Source organism: Patagioenas fasciata, chromosome 7 (genome assembly GCF_037038585.1).
Source record: "Patagioenas fasciata isolate bPatFas1 chromosome 7, bPatFas1.hap1, whole genome shotgun sequence".
NCBI classification, from domain to species: Eukaryota; Metazoa; Chordata; class Aves; order Columbiformes; family Columbidae; genus Patagioenas; species Patagioenas fasciata.
The window spans coordinates 15,299,421-15,322,623 of NC_092526.1; the positions used below are offsets into that span (position 1 = coordinate 15,299,421).

The window sequence follows — 23,203 nt, forward strand, 5'->3', positions numbered from 1 at the left end:
TGGTTGACCATCGAGTCCAGCTCACTAACACTGCAAGATTCCTCTCTGCTGTGCTTTGACAGTGGGTCATGTTTTTCAAACTTAGCATTAAATGTTGAAAGAATCTTGTCCTCATAATCTACTGTCATCAGCTAAAAGATGGTTCTATCAGGAAGCATTCCTTGTGCAGACAAAAATCGGACATTTTTCAGTTAATTGATGTGAGCATGTAGCTTGCCAAAGGCGATACAACAACAGATTGTTTTAAAATGAGAACTATTGTTCAAGAAACATTAGTAGTGGAATTCCTCCAAGATTACTTCTTTTCATTAAGAATCATGACACAAAAGTGGGAGTGCTCTAATTAAGTTGAAAAGCATCATTAATAGAGGATAATCAGAATACCAGTCAGGATGAGCTGGATGACCTTGAAAATGCCAGCACAAATGGGATGGAACATAATAGTGTAAACCACAAGGTTTGGAGGCTACTAACAGTCTATAGGCCATGAGCTCAGAAACTGGAGATGACAGAGAATGAGACAGATATTTGGTGCAGTGGACAACACTTCAAACTACATCAAAACCTCAAATACAATCCTGGCTACTAATCAGGCAAACTTTTTCTATTATGGACAGAGAAATATTAACAGCATGATATGGGGAGTTTGTCTGGAATATTTGGTACAGTTCTGGCCAGCTGCATTCAAGGAGTATAAGATTAAACAGAAGCAGCTGCAGAGAGCACTGATAGGCTAATGGGAGGCAAGGAGAACTTATGACATGTGGATGGAAGAGTTTGTCCTTTGTGCTCTAACACAAGACAATCTGGGAGATTAAAGAACTGATCCCTATAAATACATCATGGGGACAAAATAAATCTCCAAGGAGAAAAAAGAGCTAAAGGAGATATTTAAATTAAGTGATAATTTGGGACCATTAATACATTGACATAAACTTGCATTGAATAAATTAAAATTGCAAATTAGCAGACGTATCCTACCCACTAGGTTAGTAAGATTGTAGAACTGACTCCAAGAGTATCAGTGAGTAAACAGTTCTAAGACAGACACTAATAAACTTCTTAAGGGAATTACTTGACATTGCTGTCTATAATAACATAGGCTGGGTTCAGTGGCAGTCCTGGCTCTCCCATTCTTCTTTAGAAAAATATATTTTTTCTCATAAAGAATTGTACTTGATAAATGAACAAGTGATCACTTTACTTTTGGTGACTCACAAAGGTTATTTTCCATCACAGCTGATGGAAAACAGCTACTTTTCAGTGACTGAATTTTTCAGACCAACGTTCTGGCAGAATCATGGTGGATTGTGTCCTTTCTTCGCCAAGGCAGACCAAACGATTGTGTCAGCTCCAGGACTGAGTGTCTGGGCAGTGGCAGCAATGATCCTCACTTCCCTTCAGACACAGAAGGAGCTTCCAGTGTAATTCAGTTAAACGTGAGAGAGAGCTGAACCCCAGCTCCTGAGCAGAACAGCCTGAGCACATGGGGGAGGGAAACCTGTACTGGAAAGAGCATTTACACTTTGCAAACTGATTTATTACTTCCATCCAGCAAAATCAGTGCCCAGGAACACATCATGCTTTGGGTAACAGGCCAAAAAGCCAGCCTGATGTAATCCTTGATTCAGCTCAACCCATGAGTTACAAGGCAGTGCATCCTGTCTGTATGCAAAGCAATATAAACTCCAGGTGTCCCCATTTGCTCTTATGGCACGTTTTATGAAGTTCTGTCTGGAATATGCCCCAACACTGACTGGACCACTTGACATTGGCAATGATCTCACATTGCAAAAACAAATGAGCTACATAGGCATACATAGGCATACAGCAAAAAGAAAACAAAGAGGTTTTACTTTTGTTTTTGCATTATTAGGTCAGGGCTAGCTTGCCCTAAGATATACTTAAGCCTGTATCTAAACAGAGGTTTACACCTACACAGTGTAGGTGTGAGGTAAGTTTGGGGATGCTGGAAGCAGGCAAACAGTGCACGCCACACTGCACAAGGATGGGAGTAGGGAACAATGTAACTAAGGATTCACAGGCAAGGCCATGTGTCCTGTGAATCAGCACTTCACACACACATTTCAGACAGAAATTTTGACAGCTCCCCTTTGCACTTTCTTCTGGGAAATAGACTATCCTAGTGGAAGATGAGAGGTGCCTTTTCATCTTGAATGGGAACTTATCTGCACTTAACAGAGGAGTCACTTTCAGGACTCAAAACAATATCAGTTTTGTTTTCTCCTAAGAAAACACACAGCTGTGAGGAGAGACACTTGGAGGAAGAGACAAAGCAGGTAGTAAGAACAGAAAGATCTAAGAACAAGAGCTGATCAACAAAGTAGTAGATAAGAGTCATCATTCCTCTAGCTCCCTGGATACCTGAAGTTGGGAAATTAATAATTTGAAAACCATTTTATCCATTGTAGGCCATCATAATATCAGAAGCTGCTAAACGTGGCAGTAAGTACACAATATCGTTGAGGGAAGAGAAAATTTTGCAGTTTATGAAGAGATTTTTTGAACTCCAACAGTAATTACTCAAAGGGGTAAGACTGGATTCAGTAGCTTATTAAGAAAATACATTTAGTGGGGCAGTCCATGCAAGATAAACAGGAGAGAAGTAGTAGTATATCAGATAGGACAAAAGTAGCATGTCTGCTACAGCTTCATATTGGTAACTCTTTTAATAAATTCTCACTAAAATTTTAGAAAAAAAATGTACTTTGAAATCAACTGAAATGTGACAAAACTATACCACAAAGCAAGTATCAATGTTTTCTTGTTAAAAGAGAAGAATATATTCTGTGATTGAATGAAGAATAACTGTATTATACCTGCAGACAATGACATGCTGGAAGCATCTGGCAGTTCCCCTGAAGTTAAACCTTGGACGTAGTATGGGAAGAAGCAACTTTTCCTTTTAACCAGCAGGTTGTCACACATCTCAGAGAGACGCTGGTGTGATAACTGAACTGTGTTGCTGTGTGTGTGTGTGTGTGAGGGTATTTGTCTTCAGCTAACAAGGAAGACACGGTGAGGAGGATGGTGTCTAACATGAAAGAAGAGGCAGGATTTCAAAAGCCAAACTGTTATTTGCAGGCTACCTCTTTGTAAGTTTGGCAAAGTTTACACTGAGAACAGTTCTACCTTGAGAGAGTAGAGATTGCTGAAGAGCTCCAAGGACTGTGGAGGCATGAGCAACATCGTCAGCAGAGATTTTCTTCCTCCTGCTCTGTTACCTATTCATGTAATTTTAGATATAAAGGTGTACATCTGAGAAACTACACTTATAAAAATACAGGGCAAGAATGAGAAGGCAAGAGGAAAACAACAATAAATAACTAGTATAATACAGAAGAGACAAATAACCACACATTGTCAAGTTCCACTCATTTCTTCCTTTCCAATAAGAATGGGAGTAGGGGATTACATTTGCAGGTGTGCTGCTGCTACCAACAGCAGATGTGTATTCTAAAAATGAAGCAAGCTTTGAAGTTTATTCATACAGACATCTTTAAGATGCAAATTCAGAACTCAGTGAAAAGGGAAGGATGGTACCACCTCTGTCATTCAGAACTAGGCACCCCAGAGGAGTCAAGATATACCCAGGATTACCTATTAGAAGAAATCATTGATGTGCAGTAGGGAAAGGAAAGCACTTGGAGCTCTGTACTTATGCACCATTCAGACTGGAGCAGGACACGATCAGAAAAGCGCAGGCCGAACCACAAGCACAATGAGTCAAACAACTCAAGCATTTCTCATATAAATATGTGCACAGCACAGGGTCCCAGCCTCCCTGCTGCCCTGGGATGAGCTGGGCACAGGGCACCCACAGCTCTGCTCATTCCTGCCATACAAGAGGTCAGGCCAGTGCTGAATCCAGAATTATATAAAACTTATGGAAGTCTGCTCTTAGGAAGCAGAAGCATCTACAGTGTTTGCTGAGAACAGAAAACTCCATTTGGCTTTTCTTCTTTCATTTTTTCCAAATTGTTGGAAGAGTTAGAAAGAATGGAGGGATGAGGCATAGGCTGAACCTCTGGTCTGACTAGAAATCTCACAAACACCCTTCTGAGTCAGCCATCAGCCTCTAGCTGTACTGTTGCACTGCCAAGCCCAAGAAACTCACTTTGCTGTGTGGTTTGCTATACTAAATTCAGACTTGTGCTACCAAAATTTGATAGGAAATTTAGGCCATCTCATGTCCCACCAAGAGTCTAATAAAAGTGAGTTCACTTCACCCCATATTAGATCATTTAGACAAAAAGGTGGAGTGTGTTAGGAGATGTAAATTGCTAGTAGGTTTCTCATGTCTCTAATAATACTATGCTAACCTGGAGACTCAGTGGTTAGGGAGGAGTTTCTCTTGTCTTCTTTTGCTTTGAAGATTATTTATTTTAATGTTTCTGTTTCATTAGAGGAGAAAAAAAGTTTTGTATTTCTTTTAATGGGAGAATGAGATTTTAATTCTATTAACAAAATACCAGAATCTTGGTCCTTGAATAAGCAAGGACAATTATTCAAAATATTTGCATATAATAAGAAGCGTATTCATGTCAAGGGGGAAACAAACCATCAGCTTACTTTTCACTAAAATAGTTAAAGGATATATGACTGACAGAAGAAAAAAAGAACTAATAATGTTCTCTGCTTCTTTTTTTCCAAAAGGAATAAAAAAATATGTGAACCCATTGGCTAAAATGAGCTTGGCCATTTATAGAACATTTTTTTTTTTTTTAATGAGAGTAGAGTTTCTGTTTTCTTTTGCTAAACTTGATTAAAAATGAACCTTCTCTTAGTTGCACTTAAGGGTGATTTCTTTCAAATTAGTGAGATTGCAGGCGGTAAATTACATTGATTCCTTCTAGTCATTAGGTTTAGGCCTGTGAGCACAAAGAAAACATCTACTTGTCTGCATAGGCTTTGCAGTAACTTTTTGTTCTGTCCATTCGTTTTTCTGAACACAGAAAGGCTTTAATCAGTTTTTTCAACTCAGTACTACCATTTAGGCCCCTGAGTAAGGGCAACTGAGCCATGTGAGGCCCTGCTGTGACAGTTGTGCAGTCCTGGCTGCTGGATGTACAGCTTGGCCATCTTCCAGCTGCACACAATGACAAAACCTGACATGTTTAATTCCTCAGCTTCCTATGGGAGGACATCCCAACATGAACACAGAGGAAACCTGGGTGGGTTAGTCTGGGTGATCAGGGGACCAGGACTGACCAGGCTGCAGAGTAGACATAGCCATGGTGCCCACATAACTACCCTCGCAGTTACCTTTCCTGAGTACTAGCACCAATGAAGCATTGCCACATGGCTCCGGCATGACAGTGTGCCGCGAAAGCACCCCAAAAATCAATTTAGGCAGGCGATAAGTTCTCAACAGGTTTTATTCTAACCAGAACTGTTTAGCGGAGAACCAACTAGAAACAGGGTCTATCTAAATTATTCAGCACTCTGGCAACATTTAATAAACTGCAGGTTTGATATACCAATTGAGGATATTAGCATACAACAGCACACGAATAATGATCTGCAGCATGCACACGCTCACAAAAGCATGAGACCTCTTCATCTCAAGGGTACACAGAAGAAAAAATCGTTTGTCCAGGGTGGGCAAGGACTCACTCAAGGACATATCCAGAAGAAAATCACTCACCAAGGAGAAAGTGAGGGCTCTCAGTCCCATGAAGCCTCTTTAAATAGTGTTCCTGATCTATGGGGAGGGCTCCAATCACAGTCCTACTGCTCCGAGAAGACCACTAAAAGGGGGTCTTTGGGGTAGGCCCCTTTTTACAGCCTGGTTGGATCTGGCAGTGGTCATTACGAGCATGATCCGGAAGCTTCTCTGTACCTGGGCACCTCCCTGTCTGTTGACTGAGGGTCCCATCCCTCCTGCTTCCCCAGCCAGGGTGTGGGGAGGTGTATGTGAGGAGTCACCGTGCCCTAGGGGTGGGGAGAGATGTGACTGTGAGGTGAGGACAGGCACAGAGGGGCGCAAAAGGTGCTAAAGGTCCATCAACTACCCTATTGAAAGCTCCCGAACTCATCCCAGGGCAGGAGGGTGGTGATAGGGGGGTAAGGGTGTGCAACTGCCACAAGGTGGGGTGCATCTTTGCCATCCTGAAATACCATCTAGTTAAACTGGTCAGTATAAACATGACCAAAACATCCATGACCTTGGGAGGAAGTTCATGTGGGCACAATCTTCTCCCTTGGATTTTATACTTCATAGGGACCACAGGATCAGGTTTGAAAACTTTGTTTATGTTGCTCAATGTGGAGTCCAAGTGTTCAGCACTTACCAGGAATGCTCTCTGCAAGCAGCTCTGGAGCCTTCACATTGTGACTTTCTAAACTTTCTTCTGTATTTCCCTTGATTTTAATTTGAAGTGCAATTTACATCACAGGCAGCAGTGGGAAGCTGAGAATTCATAGATCCCACAGATTTAATGTTAGTTTTCTTGGGAAAAAGATGGAACAAAAATTGCCTAAAAACTAAATAAGTACTTTCAGATTAATAAATATTAATAGCAAAGCTTTGCACTTACAGAGCAGCTTCCATCTGGAGGTCTTGCCTGACTTCATAAATATTAACAATCCAGTTCCATCAAAATCTAGCAGAATAGTTCCACTGGGAGTCTATGAAAATGGGCCTTGATTTTTACCCCTTCTTCTGGCTCATAGCAATACAGTTCCTCCTTGGATTTAGTCAAGCATTGGAGGACCTACTCTAAACAGGCCTCTGTCTGAATGTCTGTCCTTGATTTGTGAGCTTAATTAGCCCTGAAGTGATTCTTTTTTTTCAAGAGGTGATGACTTCCTATGTGTTTGTTTCTCCTCTCCTCTACAAACATGAGGGAGAGCTGGTCAGCAAAGTGTTATAGTCAGAAACAAGTGTATCTGCTTCATCTGGAAGTGTATGCTCTTCCTGAGAGAAGGATTCCAAGCCCTTCTTTTATTTCCTGAACCCCCCACCTGCAAACTAGCTGTTGCTAGCAAACCCTGTTGCTAGCAGTCCCCTGTGTCACAGAAGAGTTCTTATCAGAAGCAGCATTAACATAAACATGAATAAGATCTTCATTAAAAGAGTGCTCAAAATGAAAAGGTGGAAAGTTATGTTACACCTTGAAAGGAATCATCCCTGTGAAAATTGTGGTTGTCTGACTTAACCTGATGACAGCACTTCTGTGAAGATTTGAAACCCTGCTGCACTGCAATTTGGCTGAATGTGCAACTCTGGGAAAGTCACAGGATCCCAAATAGTTCCAAGGCATCACCAGAGGCAGAGATGCTGCTTCCCTTGACACAAGGTGACATTTGATCTGTGAAGTCAGCAGGAACCCTGAACTGCCACCTTACACAGAAGCCAAATTTGGTCAGTTGAATAAAATTTGTTTTCCCATTAGGGTACTTCTTTGTTTGCTCATGCAGGTTATTTGCTTGCTTTACTCTCTCTTGCCTTTTTTCTTGCTTCTTCAAATATTAATTCAGTGAATAATTTCTCTCAGGATATCCACAGTGCCAAAACAAAGACTAGCGTAAGTCTGTGGAGAGGGAATTTTCTGCAACCTGCTTTGCTGTTGATGAAGGTTTTGGTTTGTTTTCATTTCATGGATGCAACCACTGCTCTAGACTGTGACGCACTGCTGGACACTTTTCTGGTTTGCAGTTTCCAATGTATCTGGTTTTAAAATATGCTTTCAAAGAGTTTTGACTTTTTTGGTATTAATTTTTAAAAAATTGTTCTTTTCATGCTTGATTTACTTTATAGAAAAATAAGTATTTGAGACTAGATGTTAGTAGGGATGGTTGTTTTCCCTTCTCACACTTCCTTCATCTCTAAATGAACAAACACATGGTGAAGTAACAAGTTCATGGGATGACTTGACAGTTATTTTTTAAAACAGGAAAATAATGAAGAAAGGAGTACATTTCTTTAAAAAATGAAACAAATAATGACTTATGCGTTCAGACAGGAATCTAAGATTCAACCTTGCTTTGACAAAATACACACAAAACAACGTTGTGGAATAGTCTGATTTATCATGCTTATAAAACAGAAAAATTCAAAAAAATTTAATTAAGGTCTTTAAAAATCAGTTCTACACCACAAAAGCCAGAATGCTAACGCTATCTGCAAGGTATGCAACCCTATAATGTGGATCAGAAGCCAATATCCTTGCTAATAGGGAGAGAGTGGGAGGATCATTTCATTTGCCTCGTCCTCCGTGCTTTGTGTTATTGTTTTGACCTGAATAAATGCTTTCACAAGTGAGCTGTAGAAGTAAATTGCCTTAAAATCACATAAAAATGAATTGTAAACAACAGCACCTTCATAGTTTAAAGGAGAAATGTTAGGTTCAGTTCTTTCCTTCTTGTACCTGAAAGCCCTGAATATCTTGTAAAACAACACACATGCAATATAAATGCTGCAGCATCTTTGTTTGCTTATAGAATTTGTAGATTGGCTCAGCATAAAGTCAATCGAACCTCAGCTAATACTCCAGCTGACTTTATGAGGGGAATTATGTGATTACTTTCTATGGTATCACCGTGTCTGAGGTTTACCTTTAAAGTCTGAGCATTTTACCGTCAGTCGCCTATCAAAAGTAATTCTTATATTTTGTGAAGTGGTAGCTAAATCCAAGCCACTCATGGTTACCAGAGCAGCACAGAACCTCCAAAGAGTGGTGAAAGAATCTATGCTTATTTAGCCTAGAAAAAAGGGGGCTAAAATTTTTGCTGGAAGTGGTCACTATATGCTCTTATTACAATATCGGTGTCATCTTTTTTGAACCTGGGGAAGAGCAGCACAAACATACTGGGATATTTATGCTCACATTCATCCCTGGACTTCCTTTTCTTGCGCTACTGCAAGCTCATTTTAGCCACAACAACCATCTTCTGTCACTAAGTATGCATTTTCAGCCCTTTTGCTGAAGCAGCACCAGCATCAGCCACTGGGACTTGGGATATTCCTTCTTCCCAGTCAGGGTTATCAAGAGCAGGAGTGCTGTGACCTTGATTAATTGTGACAGAAAATTCTCCCAAGCAAGGGAAAGAGCAAAAGAGAGGTTGTCAGGATCAAGCCTTTGCTGGAATGTATTTTCCTTCCTGTAACACAATCCCTTGAGACCAGGGCTTGTGGGTGTGCAATGTATGGTATCCTCTTTCCGCAGTGTGTTTATGCAGGGCTCACTCAGCCCCATGGACATCAAAACTAAATTCTCCCCTTGCAAGCCTTTGCGGTGAGTCACCTACCTACCTGTGTTTAGATGTGTATTGCAGGCTACCCGAAAGTCTCCCATGTGATAGAGGCAACTTAATCTTTCTAGTCCTGTCCTTTTAGCTGTTGAAAGATATCTTGTGCTACAATACAGTGTCTGAGGGACATACTTCTCCCAGAGCACTTCTGATTCATGAGAAGACACTCTTTGTGACAGAAGCTGAAGGCTTAAGCAATCTCTTTTCCCCTGCTGACAACCAGAGCTCTTGTTCTTAATGCTGCTTATAGATATTAATCTCTTGCACAAAATTGTTGTATCTTGCTCCTGTAAAGGAGACTATCTGAGATGCATCTGGGACTGTTGGAGATGAATACATGTTTATCTGAACCTGAACCTCTTTCAGGATGCCTTAGCTCAGAGATGAGGGAGGATGCTAGACCTTTTGTTTTCTGCAGAGAAGAAAACTCCAGGATCTGGGAGGGGCTGAGAGACTTTAAACAAGAAATAAAGAGGCTTAACGGAGTACAAAGAGTTCTTGCTTTTTTCTTGAGAATAAGAAAACCGGAACAGAAAGAAGTGGAACTGGGCAAAAAGGAAAAGAGTAAACAAGTATGATGGGCAATGGAGAGAGACCATAAAATAAGGCCAAATCTAGGAATGGAGAAAATGAACAAAATATAGTTTTCCAGAGAGAAAGTGCAGGTCTAAATTCTGCAAGCCATTATCTCTTTCTGAAGGAAAATATTTAAACAGCAAACAAAAAACAAAGACACTGTGATATCCCACTCGGGATGTCTTCCAGCTGTATGAGTCTGCATCAGTAAGGGGCTGCTGTCCTGTGCCAGCAGGGATGTGGTTGTATAGGAAGCCCAGTGCATCCCTAGAAAGATGGAATGACTGCCCTTTGCTAGCCCTGATGCTTTGGCCCTGATGTTGGCCAAGTGCCAGAGCTGCACGGGAAGAAATTGGAATGACAAAATGGCAAGGACATTTTTGGCTGTCTGTCTAGCTGGTTATCCAGGCACTGCTGTCTCCTTCCCCTTGCTTTTCCTGGAAATGAGGAGCCAAGCAGTGGCTATGGAGGATTCCTTCCTGCCCCAGTGATTACAAAGTTCCTATTGGTGGAGTACAAGGGGGAGGAAGAAGCCAGTGCAAGTGTTAGGGATCCCAGGACATCACCCTGACCCCTCCCTTTCCTTTCCCATGGAGATGATTCCAGCTGCTGTTCTTATTCTTCTTTTAGCTTCAGGCTCCTTGTATTTGGGCCTCACCATGATATATGTTAGAGCTTCCAGTTCAAATATTAAGAGAAGAAGCAAGCAGTAATACTACTAATAATAGCAATAATAATAATATTAATAATTTGGAAGATGTTATATGATGCAGAATGATTCAGAGATAAGAGAGCAGGGGATGAAAAAAGGGCAGGAAAATATTCTGATGTGCTTTTAAATACCAAGGCCTAAGATAATCAGGCTTTTTTCCAGGGATTTTTGCTATCTCTCTGCTTTAGTTGCATTGTGTTTTCTTTTCAATGCAAATACAAACCCAGAGCTTCTGCTGACATGGAGAGATTCTTCAATATAAATGCTAATATGATGTAACTCACCTCCCAGAGACAGGTTCTCATTTTGAACACAGTTTGTGATGGTTTCCACTCTCACCCTCCAAACCACAGAACTAACTAATGCAATCTATAGCCTGGAAGGAGAAATGCCCACTTCTAAATGAAAGCTTTAAAATACTCTCTACAAGTACTTAAAAAAACCACACAAGATTTGCATTATTGTCATTATTATTGCTTAATACATATTTGGAAAATCTAATCTAAGATGCCACCCCGCCTTGCAGTGTTGAAGTCCATCAAATCAAATTAATTAACCAAGTGGAATTAATTAATTCCTTTGAAAATACTCGGGTTGAGAAGCGAGCATTTGGGTTTTTTTAAACCTTCAAACTGACAGCTGGGAAAAATTATTTCTTTTAAACAAATATGCAAATGAAAAAAATGTTCACGCGGAATGGAGTGTTATTTCTGTCTTGATATACGTTTATTTAGGCTTCCTCCTCATATTGCAATTTTTCCAATTACTATCTTTTTCTGTCCCTACCATTCTAGATGTTAGGGTAGAATATAAATTCTATTTCAGTCCAAAATTAAGCCAAGGCAATAAAATGTTTAGATCAGAACCCGGGTATGGAATTAGTATCAGACTAAGCCCTTTTCTTCTCCATTAACACTGACGGGTATAATATGGTTTCTCACATCACATAATGATGGGAGCAGTGTTATAAGTATTTGTGTATTTGTGATCATTTCTCAAGCATTTTTCTTTAGGCCAAGGGCCTAAACCACCATTTTTTTTCTCCCAACATTTTATCACAGGTCATGTTTACCAGAGCAGTGATCATTTGCTCAGTCTCCCCTGAACTCTTTCCAATTGCTTCATATCTTTCCTGCACTACAGTGCACCACTATACGTGGTATTTCATCTAAAGCCTTGTCAATGCTCAAAAAACTTTCTGTATTTTACAGTTGACACTTCTGCTCATATGTTTCCTTCTCCCATGATATCATGAACATGGCCTGACATATTCAACTGTTGTAACTCTTTAACTGTCTGAAGAACAGCAGCATATTCCCTATGTTTAGTTTGTGCACTTGATTTTCCCTTTCTCACTCTGGTGTCTTGAACTTTCCATTTTTGTATTACGTCATCCCAGATTTTTCCCAACCATCTCTCCAGTATACCAGAATTAGTTTGAATTCTTATCCTCTCTGCTGCCTTTCTAAGTCCTTCCCAGGTTATGCTCTAGAGTTTTAATAAACATAGTTTATATTGCATCAGGCAGGTTATTAATGAAAAAGTTAAAATATCTGGGCTGTAGGCCTGCAGAACTGCGTGCAAAATATTATTCTGTTTGAAGATGAAATCACTGTATCACTGCTTTGTCTTTCAGTTGACACCCACTGGATATCAGTTTCATCATATCGGCTTCCTTCCCTCAATGTTCTTTTGGTGTCTCACAGAGTCCCCATGTATCCCTTCCACACTAGCATGTTTTTTTCACAGCTGAGAGCAGAAGACAGGAACAGGAAAATGCCCTATGATGTCTGACCGTTCAGTGTTCCTCACTGCCTCCCCACCAGTCTGCTAGACCAGATTTCTACTGTTTCTTCACTTTGCTCCTAGGCTGATACAAAGTTCAGAAAGCATCACCTCATTTTTCCCTGAGGCCTGGGAAAATACATCTTCCTATTAAAGAACATAAATAACTTCCTAGTATTGTCCCACCAATGATGAACCCAGTCATTTCCTTCTTCCTGGATGTACAGACATGTTTATCCAGCCATGCCAGATTCCTCTTGTCTTGTTATTCATGGATCATATGGACGTGCTACTTGGGGAGGGAAATAAATCAGAACAAAAATCTAGTCCAGATATATCAATAAAATTGAGCAGAATAAATAATAGAAGTCTAGACTATTCAAGAACGCCTAATTCCCGTAAAATTGTTTTTGTATTGTAAGGTGACAGTCACTTTGGTTTTATTGTGCCTATTATATTTGTGTATGAATACTCCTGAATCCTAGCTAACATTTCCAGACCACATTCAGACCACCTACTGCAGCATCTAATACAGATTTAGTCTATATTATTATATCTATTGCAAAAAAAAAAAAAAAAAAATGACAAATATAGACACAGATTGTGAGATTCACATCACAGATGGTGGGAAGCATGTCACCTAACTCGCAAAGTCTTCAGGGTTAGCATCCATATCTAAATAGGTAGTCTAGACTCTGTTATGCAGAGTTGACAGAAATAGGAATTTCTCAGTTGCAATTTGTCACAGCATAAGTTACATATTTTAAAAGGATTAGATGAATCATGGCCTGGAAACATCTATTTCTTCCTTTAGCCATAAAAGGAATCAACACGATCTGTATATCTGTCGATAATACACATATTTGAACTTGGAAAAGAAGAATCTCAGCAGAAAGCTTGGAGCTGACAAATCACAGACAATTCACAGACAAAACCAGTTATATGCAGGTTATTGTCATGTCTTGTCCTACTTTTCTTTGGTAACCTGAAGGGAATAAACATGGTCCCTGGAAGTGCCACCATTCCCTGGGACCTTGCAGCTATACTAATGTCTCAGCCCCCTCCCTTTGTGCTAAATGTCAGCAGAGAGGTGAGACCTAGCTGGATAATGCAGCTATTCCAACTTTCAAAACTGGGTCATGAGGACAAAACATTAGTTATAAGTTCATATTATTAACTTTTTCTCTAAGAAGCAACCTTCTGAGTCACTAACTTAAGTTGAAGTGATGTGGTACCAGGGAAGTTAAGGTGTTTATCAGGCAAGGATCTTTAAGAGTACATCACTTCGAAATAATGTGTGGCTTTGAAAGCATAATGCAGCATCCTTGGAAGTGCAGGGAAGTGGATGCGACTTACATGGATTTCAGCAGGATCTTTAATACATCAATATGCATAGGCCAGTGGCAAAGAATAACAGTGGAGGCAGGGAAAAGGGCCAGGGGCTTAGTATGCAAAAGGTTCAAAGATGTAACATTTAAGCATTGCAAGTACACAGAAATCATTGCTGGTAAACACAGCATATAAGGATCTAGAAAAAGTAAGGGGTCTGTCTCTATTTATCCATGCTCTTCTTAGGCTTCATATTGGATCAGTACAATTAATGACATCTCTTTGAAAAGAACGGCATTCGGTTAGGATATCCAGGATCAGACTCTCAGTTTGGAGAAGTCAAACCTTAAGTGTACTAGTTAAAACAATTAAAATATCAGAAAATTGCAAGTGGTGCTTGCTAGCAGGGGAACAAGCTGATTAAAAAGACGAATTTCCAAGGTTTCAGAAAGCATACAGCAATACCTCAGAAGAAAATGGACAAACAAGCCCTCAATTAAGCAAAAGCCCTCAATTTTTTTAAAAGGAACTGGTGAAACTGTGAACAACCAATATGATAACTGTATCCTAGTCAATATTTTTGTGTTACATATATACAGAACAATTAACAGCATCCAACACAGAGCCGGGCTTTAATAAATAACAGACAGTGATAGATGAAAGGATAGAAGAAGATCAGGCTTATGGTCTGAGACAGGGAAAGGCTCCAAAAAGCTCAGAAGAATAAACATGTTGAGTTTAGGAAGGAAACAGCTAGGCGATTTCACTATCATTTTGCTTACCTTAAGGGAAAGTGCAGCAATTTAGAGTGACATAGCTGTTTTTCCCTGGGAATCCACTTAAATATTGGTCCTTCCTTTTATGGATCATCTCCAAAAAAAGTATGGGAAGCAAAGATCTGTTGTTTTTGTCTGCCTCAACAGGAAAAAAACAATGAGATGGTCTCTTCTTTCCAAGGACATCCTGAAAGCAGGCAGCAAGCACTCGGCTTCAACAAATGGAAAATGCATTAGAGAATCCAGAAGAAACATAACAAAAAGCTTCAGCACTCCTTTTGTTTTGGAACATTTCCTTTGTGCATCTTTATGACTGGATATTTAACATTGTTCCACATCAGCTGGCTGCATATTCTACTGTACGAAAGCGCACTAAGCAGAGCCTTCGGATTTTGTAAATGTTAATGACTATTAGAGTAATGCTAAACTACCACAGTGCAAATGTATAACTATGGACATGACTGATTTGCAGCCAATCAAGTGAGATACAAGTGGTCAGATTACATGTCAGTTTTCAGCACTTAAAGGGGTCGAACTGTATAATACATGCTAAGAGATTCTGGTTGGTCTTCTGTCTTCTGGATTATGATACCACAAGAAAGAACTGGAACTTGGTCCCACAGTGAATGTGATGTGATGGACCTACCTATGTAGAAAAGTAGGTGAAATACTTGGGTGACTGATGTGCATATGCAACTATTATTTTGCTCACATAAAGTATGTAATTACAATCACTTAATTTGCATATTTTGTCCTAATTGACTATTGTATATCAGCAAACTTCACAGATGAGATGATGACTTTTTGCCTTCTTTACAGACATGATCTTACCACCAAAGTTTTCAGTGATTTGGGGTCTTGTTATTTATTTCTTTTGTCTTCATCTATTTCTACACAGACAGGAATTGCAGGAATTTCTAACTGTTTGGTATAGCATTATCTAGATGCAAGGGATTCAAAACCATGAAAAATATTTATCATAGGAAAAGGAGGAATCGGAGACATTTCAAAAGGCAAATAATGATTCAAGTTTTTTTGCCAAGACAGTTTTTATTCGTACACTTAGAGAGGCAATGGCATAACTGTATACAAAAAAAAAAAAAAATAAGAGGTTCCTCTACATAAAGGAATAATAAAATATTTGCCCTGACATTGACAAAGCAACCTTTTTCTAGTGAAGGCATCCACTGGTAGCAGTCTGGATTCATCATGGATACTGATGTTTTGGAATCCTCTTTTCTGCCAAAATGCTCTCAATGACAGTTCATCTGCATTGGTCTCCATATTTTTCTTCATTGTCTCCCCAGGATATATTCCCTTTTGGTGAAATGCGTATGTACAACTCAGATCTTTGAAACCTACTGGTAAATCATCACTTGTGCTATTTTACAAAGAGTTTTCCAGGAGGGTGGCATTTGGTTCCAGAGTCTGCAGCCTTGTCCTGGGCATATGGCACTGCTTTGATACAAGCTCCTTCCATAAACTTCAGTAGAATTGCACATCATGTAATTCAAACTGAGTGAATTTAGTAACAGGTGCCCTCAGCTTTGAAAACAGATGCCTCATAAATAGCATCCACACGTTAGAAAACCCGAAGACTCCTGAGGACTTCACAAAATGTAAAAGGAAGTAATATTAGTACATGGTTTGGAGGAATCTGGTGCCAAAAGAAGAGCAGATATTAAAAGCAAACATCGAAAAGAAATAACAGCTGTTTTGAACAGTTGCTATAGTGTTAGGCATTGGGGAGCCATAAAACTTCCTCAGCCATTCTTATTGCTATCATTTTCCTGCATTGTCACTAATACCCAAGCTACTGTAGTAATTTAATTTTACTTTATTGCACTGCTTTTCCAGCCTTTCTAATGGGATAAACATTTCTGACAATGTTAAAACTTAAGGTGACGGGAAGACAGACCAGAAACAGAGTATGAACTGCATAAGTTATAAACAAAAAGGAGGAGGGGAAAAAAAGTATATTTTGCATTCCTTGGAGTCAGATCAGAGAAGAAGGACCTCAGTTCTCACTGCTGAGAGGTATTTGAGATAGTGAGGAGCTGGCTCAGCACACGACTATCTATAAAGTTTGGCTCCAAGACAAAACTGGCTTTCTGGTTACATTAAACAAAAGGATGGTTGCCTTTGTGATTCATGTACTTGGACCATGCTCAGGAGGATGACCAGTTTGAACCATATGGGTGACCTTTTACAGGGGACATAGAAAATACTATTTTGTGCAAGGAGGGTGTGTCATGAAAAGCTGGTTTTCATAGAGTTATATGCAGAAGCAATCCAGCTGTGGAAGTACAGAGCTTTGCCAGGGCTGCTTTCCTTCCTAGAAGAGCTCCTTGCAATATTGGCACACCATCCCTGCTTCCTGAAACCCTGAATGACAGAGCCAGACAGACTGTCTCATTCAGAGGTAGCTTGGTTTGCTTTATTGCACCCTTACTCTGGACAGAATAGCCATAGTCTGTCTTTGCTCCTCCTTTGCCTGTTTCTAAAAGAAGGGAGAATTTCTTTCCCACTCCTTTTTCTGGAGCTCTTCCGCACTTCATCTTTGCTCTGCAATATTACCTAATTTCCTATTGTTGACTACAATACTACATACTACAATACTTCCACAATGATTACTTTTTATCTTGTTACCTTTAACCAAATGATGACTACCTTCTATTTCTCACTTGTATGCACTAAACCATCCTTGACCTCTTTGTTTGCCGTAAGTTTTGTCAGCATAACATTTGTTGGTAACACCACATCCTTTTGAGAGCATTTTGGGAAGGTAACAAAAGGCAGGTTATTTTTGGTAGGGCACATTTGGTCATACCAGGGAAGAAGAGGTTACACCACAAAGGCAAATGTGTCATGACTTCCAGGGGACATCAATCTGTTGAGAAGCCACAACTGCAGGTGCAAGAGAGCTTGTGGCATTGCGCTGACGTCCACAGCAGGAGAGCAGAGAAAGCCTGTAGTGAATGACTCTACAGTGAGAAGCTTTGATGACTTGGGCTCACGCTGAGAGTAGTTGTGCTGAAGTCATGGAATAAAGCAGAAAACAACATATCCTCCTACTCAATTGTTCTCTCCGGGTAGTTTTCAAGTATTCTGAACCCCAGGTCAGAATCTCTTTTATATCTAACTGAGGTCTATTGTTTTATATCAGCAAAGAATTTGGCCCTCTCTATTTTGTGCAAGGAAGGGTTATATTGAATTTAACACCTAATATCACTCTCAGTTACATAGTGATAAATCTGAAGTTACTGTACTCTTTTTGAGCTAAAAATGCTGAGCACAAATCCAATAGGTTCATCCCACATTTACAGTGAGATAACAGAAAATAAGCTGTGCTTCAGGACATTAACACCAGAAGTAACATAGAGTAAAATGACTAATCTTGGAAATAAATTATTGGGATTGTACAAATACATGAAATAAAATTCTCCATAGGCAAGGAGAGAAGAGTTAAGACACTCTGCCTGGAATTGCAATATATTTTCTTCTCCTGGTAGAATCTGTCCTGGACCTGATATGCCAGCTGCTGTCTCTGATACATGTCTCCTGCCTCCCCATATGCTTCATCTATATACTTGCATATCACTCTGCAGTCAGTCAGCAGCTTCAAAACGTCACACTGATAGCTCACTTGGTGACACTCCCCACCCTCTTTGCTCATGACTTCATTTGTAGGTCTTGGGTTTACTTATTTACACACGAAGGCAGAACCAAGTAGGGGGTTTACAGTTAATTTCTTGAGCAGTGCTGTAACAGTGAATGCTGGAGTGAGCTAATACAGATGGTTTCATTGGCCTGTGGGTTGTAGTGACAGAAGCAACAACACGATCATGTCATCAGACACTCTGCTCTTTACAGGCCACAGATTTTCATTGGCTGATTCACAGATTAATACCTTCAAGGTCACTCAGGCCACAGAATGATGCTGAACAAATTACTTCTGTTTGAATCATAAATGCTCCAGCAAGGTGTCTATAAGATTTCAAGAAATAGAAAAATTCATACTTTTTCTCAGTAATTTGTTCCAAATCTTGATTGTTTTTCTTATTTGCATCGTTACAAAGTAAATGCACAATTGTTCACTCTCGTTAAACTTTACTCCACTAGATTCAAAACTCCTTTTGCTACCTAATTTTTCCTTCCAATGGAGACAGTTGCAAGCAATAATCAAATTCCCTCTTGGTCTTCTTTTGGATAAGCTAAACAGGTGTATTACTGCAGCAAGGCCTTGGCTTTGTATGAATCATAAACCAAATATACTTAAAAATATCTACCTTCCATGCTTTCAAAATGGCAAATAAAAAGCTCCTCCATGATGCTGATTCTTGTTTTCCAAAATGTTGACAAGACCACAGAAGTTAGCTCAGGCCACCACAGTTCCCAGAAGAGGTGAGGTCAGCCACTGGTTGTTCATGTCAGACTTTTTGCAAAGATTTGCAGCTGCTGAGATATTTTTAGAAGTGAAAGGACACATTTAGTTTCAAGCAATCAAATGGCCTTCCCAGGGAATTCGGACAGTCTGTGTAAGGATGCAAAAGTCCCTGTACAGTCAATGGAGGAAAATTAAATGGCACAAAAAGGCAATTTAGCATGCCTAAGAGAGGTAATCCCTCTTCTGTGCTTCAGTTGGTAGCCTCCATTTCTTCATGGGGTGGTCAGACCCTCTCACACTGAGTGGGTTCCCATGTGGACCTCACATCACAGAAATGGTGGGGCACAGGGGAAGTCCAAATATGAACCCAAATGAGTCCTGTATAGCAACCATTCTGGATTCAGTGTGACAAATGCACTATTCAAAGCAGACACCTGATAGTGAAAAAACATGGAAGAACCTAAATCATTCAGTGGCCAGATTGCCTACCCAGAAACTTGGAGTGGTCCCTAAGGTCTTTTCACCCTGGGAGCAAGAAATCGATTATCTCAGTTGTCCACAAATAGCTCTAACAACAGCGCTATGCCATGACCCCAGAGGAAGATAATCTCTCGGCAGACAGATTTACCTCGAGAGAGGTAAAAAAAGTCAAGAGTTATCAATGTCTTTCTGTGGCAAATACATCAGTTAAGAGCAAAGTGGACATGCAGTGACTTCTTGTTTTGCTTGCATACGTTTTACAAGGAAAGACTATGTTGATATAATTTTTAGTCTGACAGATTTGTCCACATCTATACTTTCAGACTGAAAAATATTTTTACCTGATATAGATTAAACTAATGTGTCTTCTAAATGGAGAAAAGGCCTTCATATCTCAATATTATAGGTGTGTTTCTCTTTCTCGATAATATTTGCAGGATGCCTTTAAACCCTTTTTTTTTTTTTTCCCCCAGTGATCAAAAAACTCAACATTTCCAACCTTTTCTGTCAGTACATTGTAGGTGATCTTCTGTTCCTCTAAGGAATCCAAATAATTTTTAGCTCTCTGCCAGCAAACTGCAATTTTGCGATATCAGCTCACTAGCAGAGTATGGAGAATTGCTAGAAACATTCAGTCTTCCTTCTGCTATTAGGATAAACCTGTGAATAGAATTACTGAATCTCCCCACATACCTTCCAAAACTTGAAAGACACTGACTTGACACTGTTGAAAAGCTGACTGTAAATGTAAATACTGCTTTTTTGTGTGTGTATGTGTGGAATTAATGTTTAGGTATTGCCCACAGCCATTCAATTTGCCATTGCATTGACTACTAAGTCAATGCTGACTTTAGTGGATAATGTAAAAGTGTTAACTGATATGATTACAGCAGTGTTAGATTATCCGTATACATGCACAGCTAATTTGTTATGAGGTACAGCTAACTGGATGCAGCTCTTAGCACACTCCGTGTCTGGGCTGGGATGACCACAGGGTGGTTGTGCTGCATCACCCGTGGTTTAGGAGGAGTTAGATGGGAAGATTAATAGGTCAGGGCTAGAAGCAAAAGAAGTATGTGGTAACACTAGGGAAAAGCAACAATGTTATTTGGTGGAGACATTTCTGATTTTTTTTCATGTGAATTGCATGTTTTGAATAGCTTAGAAGGACAAATCAACATCGTAACCATTGTGAACAACAGGGCTTTATACATAGATGATATCTGGGTACTCTATTTAGTAATATCAGATACCAGCAAGACACTACCATTTTATTTTTCATTTTATTTTTTAGCTGAGATACTCTAAGCTAGATTTTTTTACATGGGAACTGGGCCCAGATTCCCTAGATATCTTTGAGCACTTCTTTTTCTCCTTTGTTTCTGCACCTAAAAGAAACTGCGGAACTATTTGCACAGATATCAACTGTGTGATCTCACAGCCCAAAGATTAGTTATTTCAGGGCATTGGGTACCACAGAATTATGAAACTTTGAAGGCACTAAAGGGGAAAAAAAAAAAAAAAGGTAGCTAGCAGAAGTCAATTTCCTAGGGGTTATTTCCAGTTCTAAACTTGGAAGATGATGATCTTGTATCCAACATATTATAAACAGAGGGATAACTTATTAAGTATTTGCAATTGCTCTTCTCTATTTGAAGTTACCTACTTCATTTGAAAAAATTCCATTCTTTTATGAGAACTTGTATACCTCCATTTCACTATCAAAAACATATCTAAAGTTGCATCCTAAATATCTACTAACACAGTACTAATATAATATTGTTGAGTAAATTTCTGAATGCATTAAGCTGAGAGCAACCATTCTCACTTAGGTGAATATTAACGAGGACTAGAGTGACTAGGGAAAAGTAGATGTTTTCAGAGAAAGCTCGGGATTCAAATTAATGTAAAAAATAAAAACTAACACAACAGTAAAAGAAACAAAATAAGTCAACATTTATTTGGCTGTAATTACTGTATTTTTCAAGCAATTAAAGCTTTTATGGCATTATGTCTAACACGCAATAACCCCACTTTATTTAAAATTATTTAACCTATAAGCAGGACTTTTCAGAGGATGTCTGACAATTGTTTTTTGAAGCTAAAAGAAGAAAACAACAGAAAATGATAGCAGGTGAAATTTCAAATGATGGAATATGAATACAGAGTGTTAATTAACAGGGTGTTTATTCATGCTACATGGTGCATATAAACAGTTACATTTACTAAATGAGGATTTGATTGCTCAATATTCCAAATCATACCAGCACTTTTACATGTTAAAGACAACAACTCTGTCCATTTGTATTTGCTGAGTGTAAGAGGGATACTCTTTGTGAGGAGCATGACATGGCACCAGAATACAAATAGCAAATCTAAATATTCTTGGAAATGTTGCAACATCTTTTATGTTTGGATCTCAGCAAAGAAGGGTGTTGTCTTTTTCCTTAGAGAGGAAACAAAATTATTGGACACGATGTGGTTCATCGCACCTAATTTTAGCCATAGAATGAATCACCTTCTGGAAACCTCTATCTCCGCTTTTGACTCCAAGGGGAATGCAGAACACTAGAATAGATTATGTGACTAATATATCAATCACTGAAGTTACATAAAATGACACTAACTCCTTATCTTTAAAACGCTTCTTCAATAGACTGCTTTATCGCAGAGTCTAATTAGGAAATTTAATTTGGATGATGTGCTAAGAGTAAGTGTCCATATATGAATATTTATAGGAAGCCTTCAGTAATCAGGAAAACCTTTAAGCGTGCTTTCAACTTGGAAAGAGACTTAAGAATGTGTTTAAAATTAAGAGCCTGCTTTGGGTTTTCTTAAATCAAAGTAGCCATAAGGACATTCTTCAGTGCTCTCCTAATAACAGGTTTGAGCTCCCAGAGACACATCAGCAGTGTAGCACTGGTGGTACACAGAATTTCCCCAGCTCTCATTTCAGTGTTTGAAAATAACTGACAAGATCTAGTGATCCTAGAGTTTTCTGAACCTAGAGCTTTCCCAAAGCTTCCTGCTGTAAACCAATTACATTCCTGAACTCTCCCCGTCAAATCTAGATCTCCTTTCAGCCTGACTTCACAACCCAAAATACATGTTAATCTACTTGGTAGAGAAAATATATGTTTAGATTATTCAGATTTTTTTCCTGTAGTTATATTTATAGCCCTGACTTATAACTTCCTTGGCAGCTCTTTGATTTAATAAGGAAGAAAACGTAGCATTGCACATTTCACAGTATGTATATACAGTAGAGTTTGCTTGCAGCTCCTTACAAGAAAAGAGTAATCTCTACATATTCTCTTACAGCATTTCACCTTTTCTTTTCAGTGTAATGCCTACCGTGTCCAACAGGAAGAAAAGGACAACAAAAAGTAGATCTGCAGGAGTGTTGCAAAATTTGCAGCTAGAATTTTCAACCATGTTAATGTATGTAATTTAACTAAATTGCAAGAAAATCTGTAACATTGTATCTAGAGTCTGCACTTGGACTCTGCGTTAAAACAAAACAAAACTTGTTATAATTTAGTCAGCAAAAGCATTCATTGTGTGTCCCAGTGCCTGATTAGTAGTGAGTGGATCTGGTGAGCTATTGCAGTTCGGCTTGTTGCCATTCCAGCATGTGCATTTTGAGAGTTTTTTGCTTTGTTTTGGTTTTTGCAGCTGTATATTCTTCTCCTGCTGAACTTCCAAAATCTTGAAGTGGTGCCAATCAGTTACAGCTGAATTGCCTTTTCTGCAGTAAAAAAAAAAAAAAAAAAAAAAAAAACCACAAAAAAAACCACCAACAACTGATCAGCATGCAATTTATTATTAGAATAGACCCTTCTAAATTTTTACTCACATCACAGCAGACAGCTATATCAATTT

General features: G+C 39.2%; 1 long non-coding RNA gene across 2 annotated transcripts in view; it reads right to left on the reverse strand.

Moving 5' to 3' along the window:
- The window catches only part of LOC139828417 (uncharacterized), a 389,304-nt gene extending 374,450 nt beyond the window's left edge, over positions 1–14,854 (reverse strand). For both annotated transcript variants that reach the window (XR_011739971.1, XR_011739973.1), the window contains exon 1: positions 14,461–14,854. This is a non-coding gene — a long non-coding RNA (uncharacterized lncRNA). The remainder of the gene's footprint in view (positions 1–14,460) is intronic.
- Between the last annotated feature and the right edge of the window lie 8,349 nt (positions 14,855–23,203).